The sequence below is a fragment of the Microcaecilia unicolor genome, chromosome 3 (assembly GCF_901765095.1).
Source record: "Microcaecilia unicolor chromosome 3, aMicUni1.1, whole genome shotgun sequence".
In the NCBI taxonomy this organism is placed as follows: Eukaryota; Metazoa; Chordata; class Amphibia; order Gymnophiona; family Siphonopidae; genus Microcaecilia; species Microcaecilia unicolor.
The window spans coordinates 249,946,207-249,959,704 of record NC_044033.1 but is presented as its reverse complement, the minus strand read 5'-3'; the positions used below and the strand labels follow the sequence as shown (position 1 = coordinate 249,959,704).

At 43.9% G+C, this 13,498-nt stretch overlaps 1 protein-coding gene across 3 annotated transcripts in view; it reads right to left on the bottom strand.

The window, feature by feature from the left end:
- LOC115466478 (serine/threonine-protein kinase SBK1-like) overlaps positions 1–7,847 on the bottom strand; it is a 29,046-nt gene extending 21,199 nt beyond the window's left edge. The window contains exon 1 of one of the 3 annotated variants that reach the window (XM_030197726.1): positions 7,779–7,847. The gene's annotated coding sequence lies outside the window, so the exon portion shown is untranslated. Of the gene's footprint in view, positions 1–2,334; positions 2,442–7,778 lie in introns of those variants that run through there. The other 2 variants (XM_030197728.1, XM_030197725.1) reach the window with 2 other exon arrangements.
- Between the last annotated feature and the right edge of the window lie 5,651 nt (positions 7,848–13,498).

The window sequence follows — 13,498 nt, the reverse complement described above, 5'->3', positions numbered from 1 at the left end:
CATCTGTTTTCTGTGCTTAAATATATATTTTTCAGGTGAAAAATCATTTGAAAAGCAATTAAAGCAGAAGAAAGGTGCCAGAGTGTGTTTCCCTTCGGGGTTGGCCTGTCACATGCGTACAAAAGCTGTGCTTATCCCGAAACTCTTGTGCGCATGTACCAGGCATGCACCTCCCCTAGTTTTCAGTCAAACAGCGCACATATCATGTGCATCTTTTTACGGTTAAGCACTGGGGAGGTGGTTTTCTGCACTGCTCCCATGGTATCGATCGGGCGCTGTTCCAGGTAGCATCAGGTTCTGAGCATCGGCCCACTGTGTGAGCTTTTACGCTGGTTCTCTGGCTAGAGTGAATGTTCATGATGTTGCATTTTCGGACGCTTTTACAAAGAGATGTAGGTGTGTAACTTTCTTTCTAAAATAGACTACACATAGGCATTTTCCTAATGCCTAAACCTCGGTGCTCCCTTATAGAATTACCCTCTGAGGCCCCGATGCTCAAAAGTAAACGCAGGCACTAGAGACCATTAGCAACAGACTAGCGCTCGTGTTTACCGGTGCAGGATGTTCAGAGGCCTGGAGCGTGGGAACAAATGAGTGCAGGAAGGAATCATTCGCCACCTCCCCAATGCTCAGGGGGCGCGTGCCAAAGAATGGCGCTCCTCCCACATCAAACCCTACACTAGCTCGGAGCTGGAGTTAAGGTGTAAGAGGCTTACATAAGTACATAAGTATTGCCATACTGGGACAGACCGACGGTCCAATCCAGGTTACAAGTACCTGGCAAGATCTCATAAAAGTACAAAACATTTTATGTTGCTTATCCCAGAAATAAGCAGTGGGTATTCCCCCAAGTCATTTTAATAATGGTGTATGGACTTTTCCTTTAGGAAGCCAGCCAGACCCTTTTTAAACCCTGCTAAGCTAACCACCTTTACCGCATTCTCTGGTAACGAATTCCAGAGTTGAATTACACATTGAGTAAAGAAAATTTTTCTCCGATTTGTTTTAAATTTACTACTTTGTAGGTTCATCACATGCCCCCTAGTCCATTATTTTATAGACCTCTATCATATCTCCCCTCAGCTGCTTTTTCCCCAAGCTGAAGAGCCCTAGCCACTTCAGCCTTTCCTCATAGGGAAGTTGTCCCATCCCCTTTATCATTTTCGTCGCCCTTCTCTGCACCTTTTCTAATTCCACTATATCTTTTTTTGAGATGCGGCGACCAGAATTGAACACAATATTCAAGGTGCGGTCGCACCATGGTGCAATATAAAGGCATTATAATATTCTCACTTTTGTTTTCCATTCTTTTCCTAATAATACCTAACATTCTATTTGCTTTCTTAGCTGCTGCAACACACTGAGCAGCGCATTTCAGCGTATCATCAACAACACTGTTCTGTTCACCTCTTGTGCCTGAAAAGTGAGTGCACCTGTACTAGACGAATAAACCTGCTCCCCTCCCCCCTTTCTTTTTTTTCTCTTACTGGAAGTTGATGGAGTCTTCTGCCCCTCTGGGAGGTAAATAAAGCCCCACAGCAGTCCACTTAGTTGTGTCTGCCACCCAGCTTCACTGGGATGGCCTGGTTGAATGCCCCGCAGAGCAGGAGGAGAGAGATCGCCCGGCAGAGGGGCCAGAGCAGCGGAAGCCCACCGTCGGTCATACAACCGGGCGATCGGCACCTCTTCCTCCTCCTTCCCTCCCCCCCCCTCTGGCATTCCAGGCCATGCGCTGAAGAGCTGTGCTTCAGGCACCATCCTCCTGCTTTACTTCCTAAGGCTCGAAGTTAATAGCGCGCATATCATTTGCATACTATTAGCGTCGAGCATTAGGAAGAATTCCTGCGCTGGAGTTTTGAGCGTCGGGGCCTGAATGTCTCAAGCAAGTCCACAGTATTCATTTATGACTGACCTGCTGGACATGGCAACCTGATTGCTCCGAATGGAAAATGGTGCCTACCTTAATATCACATTGAATTTGCGCTTTCTCCCTCTTCCCACCTCTCCTTTTCTGTAATTCTTACTGTAGCAAGGCAGGAAACCAGGCGTTTGATCATTCATAGGCTAGCCTAGAAAGATGAACCCAAATGAACAGTATTTCGAGGTAGTTCTTTTGCGGGATGGTGCAGTCAGCGTAGATGGTACCCGCCTGAGTCAATTTCGTGAGATCAATGCCAATGAAACAAAGGAAAAGAAACATTTTGGGGGGAGGGGAGAAGAGGGGTTTAGAATCTAGCAAGGGGCAAAGAGAGAGGGGAGAGTTAAGGAATTAGTGCAATCAAGTCATTTCCCAAGGGGTAGGGGGAAGAGGGAAGTCCATTTGTCGTTCTTTACCTGCCCAGGAACAAGAAATGCTGCTATCTGTGCGCTGATTTCTCTGGAGTTTCTTTTCACTTTAGAATTGCTTTCTGGAGCAATAGGGATCCCGATGGTAGCTACTTGTTTTAATTCTCTTTGCCTATCCTCTGTTCCTCCCTTGGTCTCTCCCTGTCTCCCTCTCTCTTTCCCTTTCCCTCCCACCCTTCTCCCTCTCTTTTCCACTCTCTCTGACTCTCCCTTGGTCTCTCTCTTTCCCACTCTATCTCTTGTCCTAGCTCTGTTCTGTTTTAGCTACTCTCCCTACCCCTCCTAGCCTCATACTTTTATCTCTGTGCCAGAGTTGCTGCAACCTATCAGTTCAGTTTGGGAGGGGTAAGGGGGGGGTCAGTCTTCAGAAAGGCTTATCCTGATTTCCATCCTCTTGCTAAATTTAGCTTCACCCAACAGGCAGAGGCCTCGTCACCTCTCTGCAGACCATGCATAAGGCAACCTGTGCCTTTTTTTTTTGGAGGGGTGGAGGGGAGGGCTCCTCTCTTTCACCCCAGATTTGAGCCCCTCGGGCTGGCTGACCACCATGGCATCTGATTCATGCCCATTCACACTGTCATCTTGCGGGGATCACAGCTGTCTTCCCTACAGAATTTGGTTTCACACCTCAGCAGTTCAGATCCAAGGGGACTGAACTTGACCCTCAGTCCCACCCCCCTCTCCTGCCACCCAAGAACATTGCCATCATGCCATTCTACATGTCACCGCGATAAGTTTGCTTTTTAAATCCAGACTGTGCCGCCTTCTCCACTGCCTATCTTTTTGAAGCTGCTGTCAAAATACATTTCAGGGCGTTCTAGCGTATTGTAAGCCATGAAACTCTACCGCCTGTCCACTTCTGATCACCCATCCACCTGCTTACCCCCCCCCCCCCCCCCCATCTTTCCACTTCAGACTAACATCACAATACATTTATGATTCGCTTATGTATTCTGATATCGTTGTCTGTAGCTCATCCTGTCCTGATTTGAGGAAGAGATTTTTAGTTCTAGAAATGTAATCAATAAAAAAAGTATAATCTTATACTTTTTAAACTCGTACAACAATACACAGCTCTATCGAAGGTAAACCATCTCTGACCTCATGTGCAACTTTCCTTAAATCACTCACCTTACTTTCTAACTCTTCTTACTCTCTTACCTATCTATATGCTCCACCTTTGCTTGAGGAAAGGCTAAAGCGGATGGGGCTCTTCAGCTTGGAGAAAAGGCGGCTAAGGGGAGATATGATAGAGGTCTATAAAATAATGAGTGGAGTGGAATGGGTACACGTAAATCGCTTGTTTACTCCTTCCAAAAATACTAGGACTAGGGGGGCATGCGATGAAGCTACAAAGTAGTAAATTTAATACGAATTGGAGAAAATGTTTCTTCACTCAACGTGTAATTCAACTCTGGAATTTGTTGCCAGAAAATATGGTAAAGGCAGTTAGCTTAGCAGAGTTTAATAAAGGTTTGGACGGCTTCCTAAAGGAAAAGTCCATAGACCATTATTAAATTGGACTTGGGGAAAATCCACTATTTCTGGGGATAAGCAGTATAAAATGTTTTGTACTTATTTGGGATCTTGCCAGGTATTTGTGACCTGGATTGGCCACTGTTGGAAATAGGATGCTGGGCTTGATAGACCTTTGGTCTGTCCCAGTATTGTAATACTTATGTACCCTTCACTATCAATTAAAATGTTCTATTACGTATTGTGTTGACATTGTAAGTAGTAACTTTGTATTGCTATTTGAATATTTTTACTGCTCTAATAGCCTATTGCTCATGTTTGATCTATTCTTACGGTACATCGCCTTCAATGAATTCCTTCAAAAAGGCAGTAAATAAATCCTAATAAATAAAGAGACACACAAACCCATTTGGCATGCATTGGACAGCTTGCTTTATTTTGCATGACGGAGCAACATTTGTTCTTAATGGATTGGGTTTTTTTTACAGATGCCACCTTGAAATGCAATATCTGTAATCATCCCTCTCCTCATTAATAGCTCGCAAACTCAACAGCATGTACAGTTTTCTGTTTAAATAAGATACAGGTAAAATAGTCCCAGATAACATGAAACATGCAGGTGGAGTTGTATCATAGCTGTGGGTCATTGTGTTGTGTTGAGTAAAAGTCAAAGGACACCAATGCAATACAGTGACCTAGGACTGTTAGTCAACAAAACACCATGTTGTGTTGAGTAACAACCCTGGGTCACTGTGTTGTGCTGGGTGAAAGTCCTGGGTCACTGTGTTGTGTCTTATACCACAGTCCTGGATCACTCTGCTGTGCTGGGTCACAGCCACATGTCAAAGTGCTGTGTTGAGTCACAATCCTGGGTCACTGTGTTATGTTAAATGACAATCCTAGATCACTGTGTTGTGTTGAGGGATGTCCAGGGTCACTGTGTGGTGATGAGTCATTGTGTTGTGCTGGGTGAAAGTCCTGGGTCACTGTGTTGTGTTGTGTCTTGTACCACAGTCCTGGATCACTCTGCTGAGTGGGGTCACAGGTCACAGTTCCCGATCGATGTCTCACATTGTCTTTGTTTCTCAGCCCTGGCTCACTCTACTATTTTGTATCATAGTCCTAAACGGTTGTGTTGTTCGGGAGATCAGTTGCGTGTCCCTGAAGTACTGTGCTGTATTAAGTAACAGTTGTGTGTCACTTCCACAAAACCATTTCACTGGGCATGACTTCCTTCGATTCGAACAAGATGTCTCGAGATGTTCCATTCAGAAGAATGTCCTGCCAACGCCCTGGCAGCCTGGCTGAACGTCCAGGACTTGTCTAACAGTAAAGCTAGAACTCACTCAGCTTGTGTGGTTACTGGAGATCATAATATGCTTCTTGCTATAATTAAACCTTGTAAACACACGAAGGGCAATTCTAGTTACCTGTGCCTTGTGCCTGAAAGTGCCATGGAAATCTGTTGCCGCTAAGCTGAGCGGGAGTCCTCCAGTAGGGGGTGGCGCTTCAATATTGGGTTTTCAATTGCTAGGGACAGACGGGTGCTTTAGAGTCCCGCAGAGCTTGCCTTTCCCTCATGATTGAAAATGTGATAGTGAAACAGCGCCCCCCCCCCCCCCTGGCAGGACTGTAGGTGGACTCCTGCTCAGTTTAGAGGGAACAGTGCAGTTTACACATGTAAGTCCGCTATGTGCTATTCTATAATGGACCACGTAAGTGCCTCATGTACAGGTGGGCGGGGCATGGGAGGGGAGTGGGCGTGTCTTCAACTTATGTGTGTAACTTATAGAATACTATGTTATGTATGTGTGAGTGAGACTAACAAGTTAGTTACATCATTGCGACTAACTGGAGGCTTCAAGTTTTAACATCGCCCCCCCCCCCCCCCCTCAGTGTTGATCATGACATCAATACATGTCAGGAAAAGGCCAAAATGGAAAGAAAAGCACCTTCAAAAATTCACCCTCAGATCAATATGATATTACCTGTCATGACATGACCAATGTCAACCAATCCGATTACTCCATCAATGCCACGTTCTTCAGCAAAAAAGAAAATCCCATTTCACGATGCTGTCTGGATTATTCTTTTTGACTACTAAATTCTCTGTCTGTTTGGCTGATAATGTTCACATGGCTGCAACAATCATATTGAGTTAAGCTCATCTGTCCAGTCCACTCATGCCTATGGCTGGTGTTGAGTATGAAAGAGATCCACTTTCAGACCTGCTAAAGCTAGGAATTTCGCCTTTCTCATAGTACCAACAAAATGTTAATAAGACTCCAACTGTCTGAACTTTTTCTGGATAGCTGAAGACCTTGGCCTACAGCCTTTGCTTGAGTCCAAAATAATGTTCCCTTCCCTCGGTGCCTTTTAGAATCATAAAACTCATCGATCAGGGTGGAACAGAGAGCAAGAGGTTACCTAGAACCAAAGTACAGGATGACGGGGTCTCATGAGGACATCTAGAATCATTCAAACATCAGGCTGGTAACCCAGTACTTAACATGTGTTACAATATGTGAGGAAAACCTGAAAACAATACATTATAATATCAATAAATCTTTGAAATACATATACACCACATCAATTAAATCAATAATCATATAAACATGAATTTAAACTAATAATCTTAGTATCCTGAAATACTAACTCAAAAGTATAAAGTTTAACTAAATGCACTAAAACACCTTCCTATTATTTTGATAACAACATTCACCACACAACATACAACTCTTCAAGACACTAGAAACCTTCATTAATAGCCCAACATTCCAAACTCCATTATAAATCTCAACTCAAAATTATTCAAGTAGACTACAGAAGCCCCAGTTACATCTTAAGGAACTCAAGGGGGTGATTCCCCTTGGGTAACCCTTTTGAAGGCATCTCCTAGAGGTATCATCCTTTCTAAGGCAGACTGGCTTTCAAAATAGTCTGCAATGATGTTGTTGGGAGGGACAGAGTTAGGAATTTCTAGGGTCGGGCTGAATTGGAGGGTGCTGGTGCAGAGCTCCTGTCCCCCAACGTGGCCTGTTCTGTTTCCTGCTCTCTTTACCCCTCTCTTAGCAAGAAAAGAGGTCTGGAAGGAAGATGAAGAATCTATCTAGAACCATAGACATATACTGGATTAGAAAGAACTTCAAAGCATCCGGAACCATAGGTAGAGCACATTGAGTTCTAGAGGCCACATGGAGACCAAGAAAGAGGATTCACAGAAGATAATCTACAATGATAGAAAGATGGGAAGAGGGGAGAGGGGAGAAAGAACTAAAGACAGAGCTGGGAGTTCAAGAGATCATTTAGAATTATACTTCAAACTGTGTGCATTAGCTCATTCAAATCTTGAATTTCTTTCAGCATAGGGGTCTGGCTATGTGGCCTTGCTGTTCAGCGCTATTTTTTCTGTTGTTGGTGGATCTTTATGTTTTTTTTCTTCACTGTTTTGGCTGCTGCCAAGTTCCTGGTACAATGTGGAGGCTTGAATTGCTGAAATTGATGCTGAAAGAACACAATATTCTTGACAAAAGGTTTGAGAGAGCTCTCAGATCATGAAGCTGCTCCACTCAGACTCCACAGCACCCCTGTATTTAAAAATACACTATAGAAGGTGGAGAAAGGGACCTTGAGGGTCATTTAGTACCACAAAATGATCATCTTCCTACAACAGGCCTCAAAAGTATGCTAAATATCGATTTTTGAAGGAAGACCCTCTGGTCAATCTTGACATACTGGGTCTGGATCAGACTAGCCATAGAGTTGACATTGTTTCTAGACAAAGCATTTAGGTGAGTTCTAGGTTCTTCTTAACTCACTGTTGAGATACACAACAGTCATATGTTGAAGTCTACTATATTGAAAATGGAATCTCCTGTAAGGCGAAAGTTTAATGTTGGTTGCTTTCTGTTCAGTTCTTGTTCTCACTGATCTTTTGCTGTAGAAATGCTACTCACGTTCTGTCTCGAATTAAAATAAGATAAATAGTCCAATATACAAACAATGTCATGTTTCAAGTTCCTGTTGCATCTTTCTCTTGGGTACGGTGGTGCAATCAGCACGAGAAAAGCCAGAATTCATCAGGAAGGTGATAACACCACCACCCACGCAAACTGGGTCACTTGTCATCTGAAGAAAGGACCTCTGCAGTGTCAGGTCTAGTCACATATTTGGAGAATTCTTATGTTGGCCCAATAAAACGGTACCATGGCCTGGGAAGAATTACTCCAATGTTCTCGATGGCAAGTAGGAACGAATCACTCAGCAGAACTGCAGCTGCGGCTTCTGCTGTATCTGAGAGTAGGAGGGGGGGGTCGAGTTCTCAGGGGACAGTAGACTATTTCCATCCTGTGAGAACTTCTGACATTTCTACAGCCTGTGAACGCTGTTCCTTCATAATCCGTGTTGTCATGGGAATCCACTTAGCCCGAACCTGAGAATCAAAACAAGATAATGCGAGGTCACGACGTTAATAATAATCCCTCCCCCCACCCACCTCATTTTCTCCTTCCTTCCTTCATGTCCCTTCTCTGCATACAAAAAATTTGTAAATGGCTCAGCTCGGATGATTCAAGTTTCTTCATGAAACTGAAACCTTGGCGCGCTCTGTTACTGTGTGATTGTTGAATGATGGAACTCATGCTATCTCCACACACTTACCCAACAAAATCCCAAAACTCTGCAGTTGTTCCTGATTCAGAGGGAACCTGGAAAAATACCCAATTTTCCAAAGAGAGGTCTAAAAATGAAAATGTTAGTGGATACTTAAACTCAAAAGCTCATGAGAAATTTTGAAAATCTACTCAGTTCTCCCTCCAGTAATTTCAGCCCCTGCATTCTCTGCATTTCTTCTAGTCTCCTCTGATATTTTTAGTCCCTGCGCTCTCTACATTTTGCTGGAGTCTCTTTTGGTATTTTCGCCCCTGCGCTCTCTGCATTTCTTCTAGTCTCCTCTGATATTTTCAGTCCCTGCGTTCTCTGCACTTCCTGGAATCTCCTCAGATATTTTCAGTCCCTGCGCTCTCTATATTTTGCTGGAGTCTCTTCTGGTATTTTTGCCCCTGCGCTCTCTGCATTTCCCGGAATCTCCTCTGATATTTTCAGTCCCTGCGCTCTCTATATTTTGCTGGAGTCTCTTCTGGTATTTTCATTCTCTGCACTCTCTGCATTTCTTCTAGTCTCCTCTGATATTTTCAGTCCCTGCGTTCTCTGCACTTCCTGGAATCTCCTCTGATATTTTCAGTCTCTGCGCTCTCTATATTTTGCTGGAGTCTCTTCTGGTATTTTTGCCCCTGCGCTCTCTGCATTTCCTGGAATCTCCTCTGATATTTTCAGTCCCTGCGCTCTCTATATTTTACTGGAGTCTCTTCTGGTATTTTCGCCCCTGCGCTCTCTGCATTTCCTGGAATCTCCTCTGATATTTTCAGTCCCTGCGCTCTCTGCATTTCCTGGAATCTCCTCTGATATTTTCAGTCCCTGCGCTCTCTACATTTTGCTGGAGCCTCTTCTGGTATTTTTGCCCCTGCGCTCTCTGCATTTCCTGGAATCTCCTCTGATATTTTCAGTCCCTGCACTCTCTATATTTTGCTGGAGTCTCTTCTGGTATTTTCAGCCTCTGCATTCTCTGCATTTCTTCTAGTCTCCTCTGATATTTTCAGTCCCTGCGCTCTCTACATTTTGCTGGAGTCTCTTCTGGTATTTTCGTCCCTGCGCTCTCTGCATTTCCTGGAATCTCCTCTGATATTTTCAGTCCCTGCGCTCTCTACATTTTGCTGGAGTCTCTTCTGGTATTTTCGCCCCTGCGCTCTCTGCATTTTCTGGAATCTCCTCTGATATTTTCGGTCCCTGCGCTCTCTATATTTTGCTGGAGTCTCTTCTGGTATTTTCAGTCTCTGCACTCTCTGCATTTCTTCTAGTCTCCTCTGATATTTTCAGTCCCTGCGTTCTCTGCACTTCCTGGAATCTCCTCTGATATTTTCAGTCCCTGCACTCTATATTTTACTGGAGTCTCTTCTGGTATTTTCAGCCTCTGCACTCTGCATTTCTTCTAGTCTCCTCTGATATTTTCAGTCCCTGCGCTCTCTACATTTTGCTGGAGTCTCTTCTGGTATTTTCAGCCTCTGCACTCTCTGCATTTCTTCTAGTCTCCTCTGATATTTTCAGTCCCTGCTCTCTCTGCATTTCCTGGAATCTTCTCTGATATTTTCAGTCCTTGCGCTCTCTATATTTTACTGGAGTCTCTTCTGGTATTTTCAGCCTCTGCATTCTCTGCATTTCTTCTAGTCTCCTCTGATATTTTCAGTCCCTGCGCTCTCTACATTTTGCTGGAGTCTCTTCTGGTATTTTCGCCCCTGCGCTCTCTGCATTTCCTGGAATCTCCTCTGATATTTTCAGTCCCTGCGCTCTCTATATTTTGCTGGAGTCTGTTCTGGTATTTTCAGTCTCTGCACTCTCTGCATTTCTTCTAGTCTCCTCTGATATTTTCAGTCCCTACGTTCTCTGCACTTCCTGGAATCTCCTCTGATATTTTCAGTCCCTGCGCTCTCTATATTTTACTGGAGTCTCTTCTGGTATTTTCAGCCTCTGCACTCTCTGCATTTCTTCTAGTCTCCTCTGATATTTTCAGTCACTGCGCTCTCTGCATTTTACTGGAGTCTCTTCTGGTATTTTCAGCCTCTGCGCTCTCTGCATTTCTTCTAGTCTCCTCTGATATTTTCAGTCCCTGCGCTCTCTACATTTTACTGGAGTCTCTTCTGGTATTTTCGCCCCTGCGCTCTCTGCATTTCCTGGAATCTCCTCTGATATTTTCAGTCTCTGTGCTCTCTATATTTTGCTGGAGTCTCTTCTGATATTTTCAGCCTCTGCGTTCTCTGCATTTCTTCTAGTCTCCTCTGATATTTTCAGTCCCTGCGTTCTCTGCACTTCCTGGAGTCTCCTCTGATATTTTCAGTCCCTGCGCTCTCTATATTTTACTGGAGTCTCTTCTGGTATTTTCACCCTCTGCTCTCTCTGCCTTTTTCTGTAGTCTCATCTGGTATTTTCCCGGAACACTTCTGCCTTGCCGGCTAAAATTACCAATGCACAAGCTGCACCCATGGAACAGTACAGGGCTGGAAGAACATGCTAAACCACATGAGCATGGCATGAGCTTTCGAGGACCAGAGCCTACTTAATTAAATGTGCAAACTGGCCAGAGATACAGGAGAGGCCCACAGCGCCAGATCCGGCCCAGGTTCCAAGTGAGCTGCAAGTCTGAAGGAAAAGGAGACATCTTTCGGGCCACAACGGGCTCACAGACTTAATGGGAATTCAGCTGCTGATCGTACTGTCTGTTATCAGAAGTCACTTTCAAAATCGAAGGCTCGATGCGTCCAGCTACCAGATGTAATCTGGTACGACAAGACTGGTGAGATTAACTAATCTGTACCTTGTTCCTGTGACCATTCTCGCTCCCTTTCTACCCAGAGCGGCTGGCGCTGAGCGGGCAGTCCTGTCTCTGACCACTCAGTGTATCGTCTCACACCTAGCGTTCCTCGTGCTTATCGGTGTGAATGACGTGGAGTGGCCAGATAAAAGAAAACAGTCTTTCTGTGATAAAGGTCACTTGTACCGCCAGGCCTGATAACGTATTGGGTAAAGCAGTAGGCGAGACCGGGGTTTCGTTCCTAGCAAATGAATGGAAATGCTTTGAAAACGGAGAATAGTAAAGTTTTTGAAATCCAATGGGTTACAGGAGCCGAGGCAACACAGTTTCACTAGAAGCAGGTCTTGTCAGACAAATCTGATTTATTTCTTTGTCTGGGTGACCAGAGAGTTGGATGAGGGACAGCGTTAGATGTGGTATATTTAGATTTTAGCAAAGCATTTGACACTTTCACACAGGCGACTAATAAATAAACTGGGTGCCCTTGACTCTTCTACTACTTATCATTTCTATAGTGCTACTAGACGTACGCAGCGCTGTACACTGAACATGAAGAGAAAGTCCCTGCTCGATAGAGCTTACAATCTAATCAGGACAGACAAACAGGACAAATAAAAGTAGTAACATTCCAAAATCCAGAAGAACAGCAAGATTCCAGAATTCCAAAGAGTAGCAAATAAGGGATAAGGACAGAAGGTAGTAAGATTCCGGAATCCCAAAGACTACTACTACTACTACTTATCATTTCTATAGTGCTACTAGAGATTCGCGGTGCTGTACACTGGACATGAAGAGACAGTCCCTGCTGGACAGAACTTACATTCTACTTAGGACAGACAAATAGGACAAATAAGAGATAAGGGAATTACTAAGGTGGGAATGATAAAACATAGGTACTGAACAAGTGAGTAAGGGTTAGGAGTTAAAAGCAGCATCAAAAAGGTGGGCTTTTAGCCTAGATTTGAAGACGGCCAGAGATGGAGCTTGATGTACCGGCTCAGAAAGTCCATTCCAGCCATATGGTGCAGCAAGATAAAAGGAACGGAGTCTAGAATTAGCGGTGGAGGAGAAGGTTTAGATAAGGGAGATTTCCCCAGTGAACTAAGTGACAGACTGGGTTAGGAACTGGTTAAGTGGAAGATGACAGAGGGTAGCAGTAAAGGGAGCTCATTCTAAGGAAAAAGATGTTACCAGTGGTGTGCAACAAAGTTTGATTCTTGGGTCAATTCTTTTGTAACATATTTGTAAGCAATATTACTGAAGGGCTTTCTGGTAAGGTTTGCCCCTTTACAGATAGTACCAAAATCTGCAATACGGTAGACACCCCTGATGTTGTGGATAGCAGGAGAAAGGACTTAGTGAAGCTAGAGGAATGGTCTGGAATTTGGCAGCTTAGATTTAATGCGAAAATAATACAGGGTCATGCATTTGGGCTGCAAAAACTCGAGGTAACAGTACAGTTTAAAGGGTGAACATTTTATGCATGAAAGAGGAGCGGGACTTGGGTGTGATCGTATGTGATGATCTTAAGGTAGCCAAACAGGTAGCTAGAAGGATGCTTGGGTGTATAGGGAGAGGAATGGCCAGCAGGAGGCGATGATGCCCCTGTATAAGACTCTGGTGAGACCTCATTTAGAATATTGTGTACAATTCAGGAACCTTCAAAAAGATATAAACAGGATGGAGTCAGTCCAGAGGGTGGTTATTAAATTGGTCAGTGGTCTTTATCATTAAGCATATTGGGACAGGCTTAAAGATCTCAATATGTATAATTTGGAAGAAAGGTGGGTGAGGGGAGATATGATAGAGATATTTAAATATCTATGTGGCATAAATGCACAGGAGGCCAGTCTCTTTCAATTGAAATACTTCTTCATAGAAAGGGTGAACAAACATGTGGATAAAGGTGAGCCGGTTGATATTGTGTATCTGGATTTTCAAAAGGCATTTGACAAAGTACCTCATGAAAGACTCCAGAGGAAATTGGGGAGTCATGGGATAGGAGGTAGTGTTCTATTGTGGATTAAAAACTGGTTAAAAGATAGAAAACGGAGAGTAGGGTTAAATGGTGTCAGTATTCTCAATGGAGAAGGTAGTTAGTGGGGTTCACCAGGGATCTGTGCTGGGACCACTGCTTTTTAACATATAAATGATCTCGAGATGGGAGTAACTAGTGAGGTAATTACATTTGCTGATGACACAAAGTTATTCAAAGTCATTAAATCGCGGGAAGATTGTGAAAAAATTACAAGA